This window comes from Hirundo rustica, chromosome 3, assembly GCF_015227805.2.
Source record: "Hirundo rustica isolate bHirRus1 chromosome 3, bHirRus1.pri.v3, whole genome shotgun sequence".
In the NCBI taxonomy this organism is placed as follows: Eukaryota; Metazoa; Chordata; class Aves; order Passeriformes; family Hirundinidae; genus Hirundo; species Hirundo rustica.
Window position 1 is genome coordinate 104,492,481 of NC_053452.1, and position 17,796 is coordinate 104,510,276.

A 17,796-nucleotide genomic window follows, 5' to 3' on the forward strand; every position below is an offset into this window, starting at 1 on the left:
GCCCGAGCGAGCGTGGAGACCACGCATTAGGCACCGCAACACATTACCACCCCTCATCAAGATCTTCCAAATGCTTTCCTGGGGAAGGGCACAAGCAGAAAGACCACCTGTATTTCCCTATTAGCAAATTCCATTTACATTGCCACAGGTTGGTCTTCATGTAAGATTTGCATCTTTACTGCAGGCAGGAAAATAGGACTTGCCCAGTTTGCCATGGAGGAAAACATCATAACTGGTTGAAGACTCAGTAGCCTGTCTACTTATATCATTGATTAATGCAGGACCACAGTGTACCATTTTATTCTCCAAAAATGCATAACCAAAGTCTGACCTAATAATATTTTTTCTCAGGCTCAGTTTATTGCCAGATGGAATAAGAAATGCTGGGAGATAGTGGATATCCAAAGCCAGCTTTCACTTTGCCAAAAAAAGGCAGTTGTGCTAAGTCAAGGGTTCTATTTTTAAAAGAGATATTCCAAGTTGACACCATTTTGGATAACAGTACATGATCTTTTATTAAAAGCATTTCTGATGCAAGTATCATAGGGATGAATACCTCTTAAATTAGTATAATATTTCTACATACATGCATGTGGGTGTGTCACATATGTGCACAGATTCCCTGTAATTTATTCCTGCTCATTGGGTGTAATAGAAAAGAGCGAGAGATAAATATGCTAAATCTGAATGAACAGCCTAAATCACAGTGAACTGATATGTGCTAAACAGGATCTGCTCTTCTAAGGTGCATTGATGTTTTAAAGCTCTCTGAAATTATAAAATGGGATTGAAAGAACGAACAGGTTAATAAAAAGCAGGCAAAATGGTATAAGGGGTGTAATTAATTCCCATGTCCCAGCCCTCAGAAGTTTTTACCATTGCTGAGCAAGTATGTGAGCCTTAATGATGGGCAAATTAAATGACAGATTAATTCCTATATATGTGCATGTGGGAGTGCATGTGGTGATATCAATGATTTTTATTCACAGCAGTGACTCATCTCATCTGCTTCTTGAAATTCAACAGTGAGAACTGGACTGGCACCATGATTCTCAATGGCAGCATTAATTACTTTCAGATCTTACATTACAGGGGTATCCTCTGGACTGTTCACAGGCACTGAGCCCTTGGAGCTAATTAGGATGTAGTCCCTAACTCTGAATGAAAACCAGAAATTTTTAGTTCCATTTTTTTTCCCTGTAACATCCGTCCATAAACCTGCTATCAAGATAGCCATCAACAACAACAACAACAACAATAATAATAATAATAATAATAATAATAATAATAATAATAATAATAATAATAATAATAATAATAATTTCTTAAGCTTTCTCTCTGGTTAAAAATAACGCACTTCTCTCCTACGGAAGATTCTCAGTGTCTACTAGCATTTATCTGAGATAAATAAAATTCACATCTCTTTCTACCTAAATACAACTGCCAGAAGTTTTTGGTCCCAGTAGGAATGTCTCTCTCACTTGGAGGATTCTTAGTATAAATCCAAAAACTTCACTGGGAACATTTGGAAATGCTCTAAAAGCAGCAGAGCTGATATATTCAGTTCCATTTCATCCTCTCTGGCTCCCAGGGTAACGAGGACGGTAGGACTGCTAGAAATAAAATCACTTTAACTCTCTAGTACTCATTACCATGTCTGAAAGGGTACAGTTTATTGCTACAAAAGGTAGGAACATTGTACTATCTATTAAAATTAAAAGCATGAATACCAAACATTAGGGAAGTGATTCAGTAAAGGTCAACAATCATCTACTGAATGCAGTCATTGCCATGATATTTTTGGATGTGCATGCCCAGGATATGCAGCAACAGATCATCAGAGTTTGCTGTGGCTTGAGCAGGCTTTCCTAGAAAAAGAAGAGCAGGGAGCACCTGAACCCCTGAAGCAATATTTGTCTATTTTATTAAGATAATAATAGACCTCTGCAATATCATAGTGTTTTTTTCCTTTCATGTTGATTAGGTAAGCCACACAAAACTCCGAAGAGGGTAATTATTTTAGGTCCCAGAAAGGGCTAAGCGAGATGCCCTAAGCCTTGCAGGGAATGGCAGAATCAAGAGATGAGTTAGACTTTTGAGTGCACTTTTTCTGTACAGAAAGTCAGCCACAGAAAACCTGTCCTGCTTTTCAGAGATACAAAAGAGCTGTTCTATTTATCAGCTTCGTGGGAGGTGAGTCCTCCAGCAGACAAAACAAGTACACTTGATTTTCTTATGTTAAAAGCAAAAATGAGAAGCTTTTAGGCCTGTTAGCCAACTTCATTTGACAACAGGTTGTAGATCCAGAAAACAACTTGAAAACTGTGGTTTTACTGTGTATAAATGGAAGCTTCCATTACAACAACAAGAAAATCTTTCACACTACTATTTTAAATTTTAAACACAGATTTCTGTTGCTGGTTCTGTCCCCGCACCGGGCGGGCGCTGACCTCCGGCTAGCTCTGGTCAGCACAGCTACAAGATGTTCCCAGTTCGGATGGGCACGCCGGTTATCTTTACCTGCTGGTTTGGCTTCTCAGCAGCAGCTGGACCAAGTAGTGTCTTGACAGCAGCGGGAGCAGAAGAAAAGGCTGGCTCTCAGCTTGTTACAAGATGTTTATTCAGGCTGGGCTGTGGGAAGTCCGCAGCTGGTCCAAACCTCAGGCCAGAGAGGCCAGAGACCAAGAGCAGAGAGTCTGAATCTCCCTCCTCCACCTTAGAAGCGGGGCAGGGGTTCAAGGGAGGTTACAACAAGACAACAAATCAGGGGATTCAGGGGGTAATAAGGTGTGCCCACCCCCAAGCCCTGGAAGACTAAAATCCAGAGCCAAAGGAATTCCCCCCAGGCTACCTATCACCTGAAGCCCTCTTCCTGAGATTTCGCAATCTGGGAGGGCTCCTGGAGTGATAGACAGGCTGTCCCAGAGCAGAGAGGGGGGCAGAGGGGATGGACATGGATAGGTGGGGGGTGGGATGATTGACACAAAACACCTTATTATACAGAAAATACAAAAGGGTTACAGAAATGGGGATACAGTGAAATGAACCATAACATAAACTTCTTATAAAAACCTAATAAACAATTCTCACACCGCCACAGATTTCAAATAGCTAAACAAAATATCTGACTTTTTCAGACTGTTTCTATACTGATGTATATCTCATTTTCCCTGCTCGACATGTCTGTCCTAATTCAAGGTACTATCTTTCATGTTCAAAGTTTCATTTAGGTTCCTCTGACTCTTTCAAATAGTTATATATGCATTAGGCTGGAGATGTGGTCAAAATCCGCTTCCCAAATTTATTTATGTTTGATATAATTCAAAAAAGTAAAGTAACGATATTATTTGTATGTCATTAAAGAAAGAAATGCCTTAAAAAGACAAACATATGAGAATTTCTACTAAATCTATTCTTGGACATCCTTAGAAGTGTAAGGAGTAATTCTGGTAGTAATTTTTACTCATCATTCTTGAAGAAATTATACCTCACTACAGTCAAAATAGACATGATACATAATATAGAATCAGCAGCATTATCTTTTTCCCTTTTTTCAATATCAAATTTTAGTTTTTCTTCTGATTTCAGACTAAATTAATTGCCTTCTGGAAGAACATAATAAGAACTGTCAGATATGGAAAAGGTCTCTTACTTACAAAATCACATCTAGTCAGAATACCAAGGAATAAAGAAGAGAAAATGTTTCAGTGTGATATATCTGCCATGGTCATGATTGTAATTATCGTGTTTCAGTACTGAAAAACTGCAAGTCATTTCGCTGAACATGTCTTGCCTTGTGCCATTCCCAAGTGCATATGAGGCAATTCTGTATACAACATTCATATTAAGGCTTCTAATTGAAAGCCATGTGTTAACATGATACATGCGGAAGTGTAGTTCTGCTATGAGAATCCTGTAGCTTGAAAGTCAGAAGACTTTAATTTTCTGTTGAACACAGGCTCAGTCTGTGTTCTCCTGTCCACTATACACCCAACAATTTTCCTCCACCTCTATCTATCTCTCAGCATGCCAGTCTGGCTTTCATGTAAAGCTGGTATCAGCTGAGATTCATATCACCTGTGTTAGGAAACTAAAACTAAAGTGAGCACACTCTTCAGAAAAAAAAAACAAACAAACAAAAAAAAAAACAAACAAAAAACAAACAAACAAAAAAATGCACAAAAACAAACCAAACCAACCAACCAACCAACCAACCACCACAAAAAAAAAAAAAAAAAAAAAAAAAAAAAAAACACCAAAAACACAACACAATCCCCCCCCCCCACACACACACAAAAAAATTCCAAGTGAAAAGTAGCATTCCAATTGGGATTTGAATTTATTTGAGTATGGAGACTCCACAGCCTTTCTGGGTGACTTTTCAGGGCTTGTTCACTCTAACAACAAAAAATAGCTTATTTTTCTTCATGTCTTACCTGAATTTGAAATTAGTCCCTCGAATCTCTCTTTAGGTCCTTTAAGCAGAAGAGCACCAAAATATTTGCTTAAATTTTTGCCTAGATGTTGAATGGCTAAAGCTAAATGGAGTGAAACACCCAGAATTACCAGCTGCAGTCAAATAGGTTGGTAGTTAGAGAAATAAACTCCTGAGGGTATAAACTTTGTCATTCAAGTCCTTACTTTCACTGAGTAATCTGAACTTTCATTCCCACATTTTGATCATTTAGCCATTAGACTATTAGACTATTCAAAGGACTAAAGCAGTAGTTTTCTGTTTCTCTTTTTTATTTTTTTTTTCCTTTTCTATTTGTTTTTCATTAGCTGACTCACAGTCCAAGAAGATACATGTTTTGAATGCCAAGAAAAAGGAAGATAAAATAGTACCTGTTTTAGTTAGCCCAGTATTTACTCAACACACTATTTACACCAAACTCTTCCCATGTTGTTCCCTTCTGGACAGTTATGAAAGCTCTCCTCAGAACTGACTACTGAAAATATGCATCTGTCATGATCCCTTTTTCCCCCAACTCCCTGACTACTGGGGGGGAAATGGGCATCTAACAGTGATAACTTCATGGATATATACATATGTACAGCATTTTGGACCTTAATTCTGTATGTATGATTGAAATGCATACAGTGCTGTAGTACTAAATGCACTAAAAGTTTGATTCTGCTGTGTACAACAGCTAATTTACTTCATGTGTAAATCCACATCCATCACTTCCATTTTTTATACACAGTGGAACAGCTTCAGCTGTGCCTTTTACGACAGCATGAAAGCACAGTTTCTAACATCTTCCATGCATGGCTCACTTCTCCTCGTACCATTTTCCCAGGGAAAAAATCGGATGCATACTGCTTTCATTTTCATTTGTTTTTTCCTTTTTTAATAACATCTATATGAATATTCTTATACTCTTGTAATAAATTATACAGTAAATAAAATACGCCACAAGCTGGAGGCAGTAAGCAATTATGTTTAAGGCTATCCTCATCGTAGGGGAATTATTTCTATAGCTTGTGACTGGGGCCTCCCCAGCTCAATTCCCCATCTCCCTTTCCCCTTTTTCTTGCTCAGCGGCATGGCGCCCAAAGGCAGTTACATGTATAGAAGAGTTTTCCATAGCTGCTTGCAACCACAAGACACCAGTGTTTTTCTGACAAGCAGCAAAATCCCTGTTTAATTAGTTAAAGCTAAAGAACCTTAGAGGACTACATAGCTTTTTTGCATATACAGTTATATAAACATAGAATCCATCCCCTTTAGATGTATTGGAATGGACCTGTTCCAGCTCTAGAAATTATCAGAGATGCTGTGAGTACAAGTCTTCAATGTGATCCAGTTATAAAACACAGGGAATCTTTTTCATTACTGTTGAGGCTTCTGTTGAATCCTCTCTTAATTATTTTATACAATGGTCAGTATTAAGAAGCCAATAGATGGGTTAAATTTATTGTGGAGAAATATTTGAATATAATATCATTGTTCCCTCTGCTGAACACAGTTCACATTTAAATAACGTTTAGTCATGTCCTTAACATGAAAGTACAAGAATAAATCAACAACTTCTGGACACTACTGAGGTTACCAATGTAAAGAGAGAGATTCTCTCCTAGACTGGTATGGTTCTCAAATAATGGCAGGTTGTTTAATGGAAACACCTAGCCTTCTGTGGGTATGTTTATAGGGAATTTTTGGGGGGTTGTTCAGCCTGGAGGAAAGAGGCTCCAGGATGACCTTATGGTAGCCTTTCGATATATAAAGTGGGCTTATTTTAAAAGTGTGTATAAATACATATATATATACATATATGTATATTTACCAGGACTGTGCTGACAGGACAAAGGGCAATGGTTTTAAACTGAAAGACTAGACTTAGACTAACGAAGACTTTTGTGGTTTGTGGTTGGTGTTTTTGTGTTGTTTTTTTTTTTTTTTTTTTTTTTTTAATTAAGGTATTGAGACACTCCAACAGGTTGCTCACAGAAGTTGTGAATGACCAGTCATTGGAAGTGTGGTTTATGATGATTTAAAGTCCCCATATGTCCCTTCAGATATATTCATTACCATTATAAAATCACTGAAGTTTTAAAAGTTAATTTTCCTCCTTTGGTAGAAAGGATGTAGAAGATAAATGGTATTGAGAACAAAAGATAAACCAGAATAAAAGCAACCAGTACTGGAGAAATCAAGTAAGCCAACATTGTGTTAATTTATGAAAGACAAAAGCATCTACAATCTGTCCCCCACTTGGGCATGCTCACAGTCTGAACCACTCAGGAGCAGGGTTAAGCTTTAACTCCAAGCTTATCCATCTGTATTTCTTTCCCTCACCTTCACTGTGAACCCTACATTTTAAAATCTTTGACCAAAAAAACAAAACAAAACAAAACAAAACAAAACAAAACACCCACAAAAAACAAAAAAAAAAAAAACCCCACAAACCCCAACAAAAAACCACTTAACAAAAGTTATTCTTCTAACTAACTCTTCTGCTTTGTTTCCCTGTAGATATAGATAATAATAAATAAGTCAGACTTATAAATAGAAGAACCAGTTGATTTACAATCCAGTTTCTCCAATTTATTAGTTAAAAGCATAGGAAAACAATTGAATTCTGTTGAATACCAGCACATCCAAGCTGCTGCAGATAGAGGGGAGTCTAACTCAAGGACTCTGCAGCAAGAAACTAAACTCCACTCGGAGCCTCATCAAAGCAGAAGGAAGGAAAAACAAAAATTGAGATTGCTGAATGAAAGGCATAATCCATGCTTCTTTTCTTAATCTTCCAAAATTCTGTCCTTTTTGTAAGGAAAACAAATCACTATTCTAGACCATTCTAAACTACAGAAAGAACTCCGAGGAAATAGAAGAATACCATGGTTAAGTAGCAATATTTAGAAACTCTGTGATCAGATCAATAGCTTGGGATATGTTAGTCATTGTCTAATACACAGAATTTTTCTAGAAACTTTTGTCAGTATCTTGTCCTGTACTACATTTTTTTCTTATTTTTTCAAAAACAGTCCATATAAGAAGAGCTTTTAGGTAAGTCTTCAACTCAAAGTAGACCAGAGAGAGTGTGAAAACCAGATGAAAATTTTGTAAGTAATTTTATCTCCAAATTGCTTGGTTTGGCCCAAGTTTTCAGCCATCTATTTTCATCCTGAAAGCAGCTCATCTTGAGTGCTGGTGGCAAAATTGTTACAAAGAGGGATTTGCTTAGAGTGCCTAATGTTGAGAGCACCTAATGTTCTGAAAAATGAATTTGGAAAACTTCCCAGCTTACACATCTGCCCCTAAAACGTAAGAATAATGGACTGAATATGAGAAGGGAGGATTAAGTGAATACTTCCTCTCTTCTGCCTTCCCTTTCCTAAATCCATGTGGTCCCTCTGGATGACCTATATCTTAAGCACTGCCTCACAGAATCCAGGCCACCAGTTATCTTACAAAAACAGAAGACCTATCTGACAGGCAGATGTATGGATGTGATACTGCTAATCAGCTGGATATGTGAGCACCATATGTCAGCAGTTGGAAAGAAGGTGCATTGGAAGAAAACTCACACTATGATTAATTAGTAACTTGAGAGGTCTTTTCTTGCTGCTACTCTTTTTCTTTCTTTTGTGTTAAGTGACTCTCATGTTGCCCTGATGATGAAGAAAGGGCATCAAAACACATGAAGAACTGAACAGTCTCTAAATTAAATAAAGGTGGATAACAGAATCACAGCATTAAAAGCTGAGCAGGATTCTCAGATCATCACTTCCTTTTCCTGCTTTATAAGGCTGTTTCACAGAATGTACTTTCTTAACCTCCATCTACTTGGCAGTATGATCCAAGAAGTTTGGCTTTAGCTATTTTCAGTCTGAAACAATCCCAAAGCATAATATATGTCACTATCAGAAAACATTTTCCTGATAATCAACCTAAACATTCCAGGTTTAGGTTGATTAGCTCTCATTAGCTTTTACAACAGACATCAGATGAAATTACTTACTTCATCCTCTGTGTTTAAATCTAGGCAAGGAAAAATAATTAATAAATTTAAAACAGATCTCTAGAGGACAAACAACCAATACCTGTTCCAGCTCCATCTACCTATCAAAACTATTGAAACCTTCAATATGGGTTACCGCTGGTTACCCCTCACCTCAAACTGTCAATTGATGTTTCCTTTTACTGATCACCTTTGCTATCACTTGTAACTGGTGATGCTGAAATCCTGCACTCTGGATGTCTGCCTCAAGCAAGAGTTTACTAATTTATTTTAGACTTCAGTTAGAAAGATTCCACTGGGGAATGAATTACTAGCTCTTAAAAATATATTAGTACATCTTCTGTGAATAGGAGAACTGAAAAAAAATGTGAATGGATTGAATGTGGTATTTAAAACATTTATGTTTTAACTACCAAAAAGTGACCAAATTTTGGATGAAAATAATGCTCCCTGGGAAATTTGACAGCATCCACTTTGCTAGTAACAGAATCCTCCTCCAGGTATGTACTACCACTTTAGTGAGCTATTATCCTGGTAGAAAAGACAATGTAAATACAGTCTGATCCATTTCATACAAAATCAGCCAAGTCTGAACAGACAGCACAGAAAATCTGGAGAGCTCAAACAGTCCTTCCATCTTCAGATGGAAAGGGCCAGTCAACTCTAGCCAGCAAGCAATGCCTCCGGGCAAAACCCTCTTCAGCTATCATACTGAGATCTAGAATGGACTGTCTGAATTTGACCTTGACACACAGGGACACATGCTCAAATGATGGGATTTATCCACACCTTTGATTGAAGTCCAAGAATCAAAACAAACAAAAAAATAAGACAGCATTTGCAATGAATTTTCACATCAGCCATTTTGTTAGCCATAGGCAGTACATTAGCTAAACTTTGCCCTTCACTTAAATGTACTATAAAACTTACTTGTATTTAGAAAATTTCCTTATAAATTTGTAAATGTAAGTATTTTTAAGGCCAGATTTAAAGCAGCTGACTGTGGAAAAATGAGATTTTGTGGTTAACTTTAGGACGTTGTCCAGTTTTATTGTACAATCCCAACCAGTGAAAAGTGATGCCCTTATGGTTGTCTGAGCTGGTGGAGGATACTGTGGTCGGAAAGAAGAAGCTAAACCATGGAATTTGTCTCATTTCATAATGGTTCTCTAGGAAAACCTCTCTGCAATCCACTTGAGACACTAACATTCCCCAAAACTTTTCTTCTATCACTTCTGTTGTTATCAGAAATCTTACCTTCATCACCTTTCGCAACTGTCCCTCCCACTCAATTTACCTAGTGCTGGAAATAGCATTCAGCTTCGTTATATCCTTTATACACTAAAATAATGGAAATGCTAGAATTAAATAAAAGTAATTCATCCTCAAAATCCAGGATAAATAAGCAGAAGGAATACAAAGAAAGTATCACTGAAGTACCAAGTCCTGAGCCAAGGCAGTTGCTAAAAGTATTGAAAGTTCATTTATTTTGTAAAGCCATTTTGTTTTTATTTGGATTTACCAAAATTGCTCATCCACAAAAAAAAATTGTCAGTATTTATCTAGATTTTACATAAAGGTGTCCATAAAAGCATTATTTGCTTCTGGTTCACTGTCTCTTCTTTTTAGCTCTTCATTCAGTTCAAAACATAATTTTGATCCATTTAGTTATTTTTAAAAAATCTAAGGCACTCCACAAGAGAGCATGGAAAACTCTAATTAATATACAATTGGAAAAAAAATTGTAGAAACTTATTAAGTGGAACAGTTACATCAATAAATCTGCTCACCTTTAGCTACTCTTTATCTTTTGGGACTCCTTTTTCATGGTGTATTGGTATGCTCAAATGTTCGGTTTTCATTCTTGTATGTTTCCCATCCCAGACACACTGGTGGCACTTAACTATCTGTTAATAAGGTTGGCTCCTAAACTAGCTTGTATTCAGCGCAGCAGTGAAGCCAGGCCATGATTCTGTCCCATCAATAACAAAAATAGTACAGAGTTCTGTCAATTGCTATGTCCTATAATCAGCACTTTTTTGTGCCAGAACACTTTTGTCTGACAGGAGATTTGAATACATCATACACATGGTATTGACACAAATTTTTTCAAGAGCACTTGTTTTCATGTTGAGTTCACCCCCGGCTCTGGTGGATTGCCGTTCTTGTGTATTTTCACAATTTCTGTTCATTTTGCTACCTGTCCTAAAGGCCCCACAGTGCTCACATCTCATGATAAAAATACATCAATGAAACACTCATCTGGCTGATTTGGCACTGTAATAAACCTACCCCACGCCCGTCCAAGGACTTAAATAGGTCTCCAAGTCAATTGCCTGAGTGTAGAGTAGTAATTTCCTTTTACTGCCTTAGTATGCAATATATCCCCCAGGTAAACCTAGTTTGGGAACAAAGAGTCATTCTCTCCTAAAACTTTAACAAATAGGATCTAATGATAACAACATCCCTGTAGGAAAACACAGACAACTGACCAAAAAAATAACAGAAACAATAACAAAAAGAATACATAAATGCACTATTAGTCAGTGACAACAGATGTGTTAGGGTGCAGGATTATTTATACCAGACCTGAAAATGTGTTTGCAATAGCCTTAATGTTTCTTGCTCAGCAGCCAACACACCCAAACCATTTTATGTGCAGTTATCATGAAATAATACACCAGAACTGACCAACTGTTTGAAATATTCTTAGTTACAGATTTACAATTGAAGTTAATTAGTTAAAGATTTTTTTATTAAGTTGATTTCTAAACCATAGCTCTGTGATTAGTTTATAATTATTAACAGAGAATGTATTAGGGAAAAATGTGTGTCTTAATTAATTTTTTTTTAATTTACATTTACACTGTCTGGAATTATTTATGTTCAATTTCCACTCCTGGAACCTACCCTGCTGCAAAATTGCAGCCTTCTGAAGCATTTGGCAACTGAAAAACCTAGCTATGAAATTTTGCTCATCATTACATTTTTCTCCTTTTCAATTATACACTTAATTATAGACCATTAAATCAGCCCTCAATAAATGTGTAAGATTTTCTGTCTTATGAAGAGTGGTTCTTTATTTACCATTATTGACAGAACGCTGGAACACTCAGAAAGAATCTCTTTAAACATTTATTTGTCATACTGCTTACTGTAGAAAATGCAGAAATCCTTAAAATAAACTTTACAGTCACAATGCTTGGCAGTAACACTCAATCCAAAATTGCCAAGTCTCCTGTATTTGTTGCAAGTCGTCTTCAGTCCCATATACAACACTTTGCTTTCCCCTTCCATCACCCCTCTACCCCTCCTCTTTTCAATATAGGAACATCTTTAAGTTCATTTTAATAAGTTCCTTTTTTAATTTTTATTTTCAGTAATTTTTCAGATCACTGAGCTTGGAAGCTATGGTTCACTGCTAGAACTAAAACCCTGACCGTGGTTTCAGTCAAGATGAAAAAGAAATAGATAAGAAACAGAAACATAATAACAAGATAGGAAAAAAAAAAAAAAAAAACCCACCCTATTTCCTGTGCCTATTAAAATACAGGAGAGAGATTTAAAAATTGCTATTCTTTCCAATGTTCTAGCAATTCTCAGGCCAACACTTTACACACACTAAACTTCTTTGTAATCAGAGAAAGTGCATCTGAAAGTGTACTGGGAGCATAGAAAATCACACAAACAGCACTACATCCATCAATTAGCACATCACCTTGTTACCATTCAGAACCAATATAGAGAGGCACCTATTTTTGTGGATAATCCATTAATCAGCATAGGGAAATTCAAATCTATGCCTCCTGTTCCCAGGGAAAAGGGCGTTTGTGCCATTGACCTAAAGACTGAACAGAAGTGCCTGTCCTCATCCCATATAAATGGTGCAAAGACACCAGGAACACACAAACAGTGTAATCTTTTAAACATGGTGATCAGGTAATTACAAAACAAACCAGGGAAAAATATCTGGATCAGAGTTTCAGCTATGATATCTTGTTATACTCGTAAAATGAAACATTGATTGGATAAAACAGAAAAAGTTTTTAAGGTCTGCAGTAAAGAACTGAGTCCATTTTAGTTTGTTTTTGTTTATAGAGGCGTTATAAATTTCCTATTTCTCTACCTCAATCAAAATCCATTTATTTCTACAGGAATATATTGGCAAGATCAAAGATTTGAACCCAAGTTCAAGAATTATTCTGGATACATTAATTTTGAGCAGAGTAGTACCCCTGAGGATTTGGGGGTTAAACTCAATATGTAGTAAAATGTGAACAACACTACATACACTTTAATTACTTTGGAAATCAGATTTTTATAGAGAAAAGCAAGCATTAGTCTGATCTTGTTTCAGTTAGGCTGGCCAATGTGGCACCGAACAGATGCAGTGAAGTGAAGTTTATTCCAACTTGCCTGCCATCAGTGCGACAGAGGCCGTGTCTGGGCCAGGCTGTGGGGCCAGGGTGAGCAGCACTGCTCGTCACCCAGGAGGCAGAGGGTGACACGATACAGGAAGGTGATGAGGTGGCAAATGATTCACCAGAAGTATCGCTGCAGTTACAGAGATTTGTTATGTGCTGATAAGCAAAGACAAAAGACCATCTTAAACTTCCAGCTCCAACTTCAAGTCATAATAAATAAATTAGGATGAGGGAAAAGAATTTTTTTAATGAACTGAGCATGGTGGAGACTGTTGAGAGAATGTGTATTTAAACCTCACGGAAGACCTATTCCAAAGACTTTTACAGAGCAGTGGTTCAGTTAATGACGCAGAATATATGAAGGGAAAAAATGACACATTATAATGGCCTACCTGCATAATGTGAAAATATCCCTGTGATACTGAATAGATGGAATCAGTCACCTGAGTAAGTCTCACCTCCACTGTGCTGAGAAAGCACAAAAACAGCAGCTGAGGAGCATGAATAGTGGGGCAACCAGGGGAAAAAAAAATTAACTGAATTAAATTAAACAAGAGAAGAAGAGGCTGACAGATTTTCATCTTTAACGCCAGATCAGTGTACTAGAAAGCCAACCTTTCAGCACTGAGGGTTTAGGAGCTTGTGCTGCTTATAGTGACTTAAAGTCAGAATTCCTACACAGAATTCCTAACAGAGACCACCAGCATCCCAATAACTTAAGAGAATGTCTGTATTGCATGGTACTGGACAACAATGGATCACTGTTTCCAGTAAGTGCTGGGCAGTGCCCCAAGCACTTGCTGAGGCAGCGTACCTAGTTCCCTACACTCTCCAGTGAGTATGGAGATATTTTACAAAACAGAGCCAAAAGATAACTGTTTCTCATTGGCTTGTATTTCACATATCCATTATTTTTTGTGCTATTTTTTCCTATATCTATTGTTTTATCATATAGGAAACAATTTATCTGTATTTTAAATAAATTCTCAAGAGGACATTTGAGGGAGATTATTTAATTGGTATGTCCTGATCTTTCTTTTCTTCTTGTTATGGCATTATCTAACTGCTGCTTCCCACAATGTAGGCTGTAGCCGAATTAACTGCTCATCATTTACAATTAGTTGATAAAAAAAATACCTATATCACAGTTCATAGAATTCTCAGACAATTTAGCTGCTTAATATTCTTCAGTGCTGGGGTATTTTCATACTATATTTTTTTGGGGGAAAAAAAAAAAAAAATCCTGCCTTACATGTTTTCAATTGGGAATAAAATCCTCATAAAATTAAAGAAATTATTTCTTCCATAACTAGAAATTATCTTAATTCTGTACATTTCAAGGAACAGTACTGCACACTCTAAGAAAAGCATAAATCTAAAGATTTCATCCAAATAATTTAAATTCACTGCTTTATTTATTTGTGAGAAAAGACAACACATTTCCCAAGAAGACACTATTATAGTCTTATAATGATTATCAAAGAAACTACAGGCTCCAAAGTGCAGTCACTGATAGTTTTCTAGGCAGGGAACCAGACTGAAAGATCCTCATTCTGTTCTCAGATATATAGAAAGCATTTTCTGTGATACTGAGCAATGGTTTGTGCCTTTGCATTTCCTTTGGAAGAAAGAAATTCCTGTATTTCTTTTATTTTCATATTATGTTTATCCTAAACAGTCCTATCTAATCTCTGTAATAAAAATAACTCTTCCCTTCACTTTTTGGTGAAACTTCTCTCAGTTATCTGAGCTATAATTGGCTAATAATAAGAAGAAATACCTAGATCATTCCATGTTTTAATCTTTTGAAGATCCCACCAGAGCCATAATAAATACAATTCACATTAACACTATGATCAGTCCTGACTACAACAGTAAACCCAATAACATTTTTTCAAAGTACCTTATTTTCATGATGTAGAACTCTTATCCTTCAAATGGGAGTTTTAGATACAAGCAGGAAACCACCATTGTAGCTTTTGTGTAAACCAAAATGCAGTAAATACCTAAAAAACCCTCTAATTTCCAAAGTTTAGCAAGAGTAGAGATACAACCCCCAAATATGCTTGTGAATTTCATGATAGCTAACAGCTATCAAATCTAGAGCCAAAACTTTAAGAAAACCAGGTTTAAAAGTGAGAGAATGTAGCTGATATGTGAATCATATGTTAGTGAATTTCAGAAGTATTGATTAAAATAATAATTGGAAGTAGAAACACTTCTAAATGAACCTTGTGCAACACGAAGAACCAATATGTCTTCTTAAATGAAAAATCCTGCTTCTTTGATAAATCATGATTTTTATAGGTATCAAAAAAGCTACAGGGGAATTGTTTGAACTTTCATTTATTACTTTTTTGAACTTCCTAAAATTATTGGCACTATTCCTCAATGTTAAAGAAAATGAATAGGTTAAGAATTTTTGCGTATATCAAATAGTTTCCAGGGCTGAAAGCAAAACCAGGAAAACTTCATTAAATACTGAGTGATAAGAGGGGATAACAAGGATCTGTTTAACACCAATCCCAGATTTAATACTTACCTGAAAACTGTAACTTCTGCTCTTTCTCTCATTTTTTATCACTGGTAATATTCACCTGCAGAACAATGGCAAGGTTGGTTGCTTGTTCTTTATCTGAGGAAGTGCTTTTGTATATAAATTAACTGACTAATTTTAAGAGAAGCTACAATTATGGAATCTCTGCACAGTTAATGATATCTTAGATTGCTTATACAGGATATTGGTTTTCTTCCCGAAGATGTGTACAAGCAGATGCTATTTTTCTTCAAATACAGAAAAAATATTTATAGATAATATCTAAAATTTCTTCACCAGTAATATTTTAAGTAGAGATTGTTTTCTTTACCATTTTTTTTTCCAGGAACAACTATGTCCCCTCCCTTATTTTCCCCTTCTCACACATATCTCGCAAGCAAAGATATTTAAAGACTGAAAGATCTGCAAAGTAAAAAATAAAACACAGGAGCATTTCTGTGAGAAATATACTATTTGGTATAAAGAAAGACACAAGTATTTCACAACATAAAAATCACAAGGATAATGTTCCTAGCTCTGTTTTCCACTTTCAAGTATCTTTCTACAGAGGAACTGGAATGCTATCTATCAGCTTGTCACTCTGTTTCAAAGTGCTTTAAAGTCAAGTGCTGCATGCAGCACTTTTCTAACTGACCAAATGCAGCCTGTGCAATTATATTAAAGTTCTGTCTGCCTTCTCAGTGGCTCTAAAGGTTGCTTTTTTTCACAGAAGCCTCATGAGAAGCCAAAGATGTCTACAGATGCCTGTGTCCTGAGCTGCAATGTGAAACAATTCTTACCTGTTTTTTGTTGTATCAGTCCCTTGATACCTTCCCAGAGAAGTTGCATTCATTCAGTGTAAGATGTTTCTAGTGATGTGACTCCTAGTAACTAAACAGTTTTGGGCTATCTTTGAAAAACAAACCAAGAACAAACCCAAAACTTTACAGTCACAAAAACTTCTGACTTAAAAGATACCAAAACACTGGAGAGAAAGAGCCAGTGAATGAGAAAGAAGACTAGAATTTCTGTGTGGTTTTTTGAACCAGACTGATGACACATGCAACCACTGAAGACTTGTCTTCAGAAAAATAATCATTCCTGGAAGAAAAATTCTCCAGTTTCTGTGACACAACCCACACATTGTTTTAGCTCAGACCAGAAGTGAATTTTACCAAGCTAATCTCCAAATTCTCCTAACAGATTGTTCAGGCCAATTTCAGCCTTCTCAGATGAAGCAAAACTGGAAGGTACAGTTCAGGAATGAGGACTCTGACTCTGACCTGTCATTAGCGCATAGTCGCTGTGTCAGATGAGAGCTCATCACAAAGTCCCCAAAGTGGGTGAGTACTTAGCATCTGAAGTTTCATTGTCTGGGTTGTCCCTGTGCTCACCAGCCAGGCTCCTGCCCACCTTATACACAAACTATACCTTATAATTTTGCATGTAAGGAAGCCATAGATTACATAAAAAGCCTTTCATCAGAAATCATTACATTAGCCAGGCAAATTCGCCCATGGTGAAGAATTGCTGGTCATTCCAAGACATCCTCTTGGATCATCAGACACCTCCTCTGATCATGGTACAATTAAGTTAAAAAAATAAACTAAACAAATTAAAATGGTAAAATGTATCAACTGGTTCCTTTAGAAAGGTATAGAAAGTGCAAATTAATATTTGAGGAGGTATAAATAATATATTCAGGAAACCTTCATCGAAAGAGATGGAAAAACTGGAGGGAAACTTAAGAGATACAAGAAATTATCCAAATTGATAGGGGAAATTGCCTTATTTTAGCAAAAAAAAAAAAAAACAAAAAAAAAAAAAAAAAAAAACTTTTTCAACAGAGAAAACTACTTAGCATTTCTCTAGAAAGCCCTTAAAAGAAAATTCACCAATAGTAGAATTCCATAATTAACGAAGACAAGCATAGTGCATAATGACTCTCATTACAGTGCTGTCACCTGGTGACGATGAATTCTCCATAAATAGTATTATGCCTGTACTAAAGAGTACCAGAAAGTAACACCATATATGAGAGTGTAATCAGACCTCTGGGACAAGGCTGCAGGTAAAAAGCAGGATAGAAAGAGATCAAAAAGACAAAGATTCAGTCCAAGGTCAGGATATCTACCTGGGGGATTTATATTTGGCCAAAGTATCTAAGGACCATTATAGTTGATTACTACCTTCTCAATACAGTCAGAGGTGCCTAAAGAGCCCTCAGCTGATCAGCAGCTGGATATGACCTGGAGGATGAGGTGATGGCCCTCAGCCCAGTGGAAGAGGCGCCATGAAGTGGCACTGCTGCAGTACAGGTACAGTACAGTGCAGTGCAGTACAGTACAGGAGGCACTGGGTCAGCCTT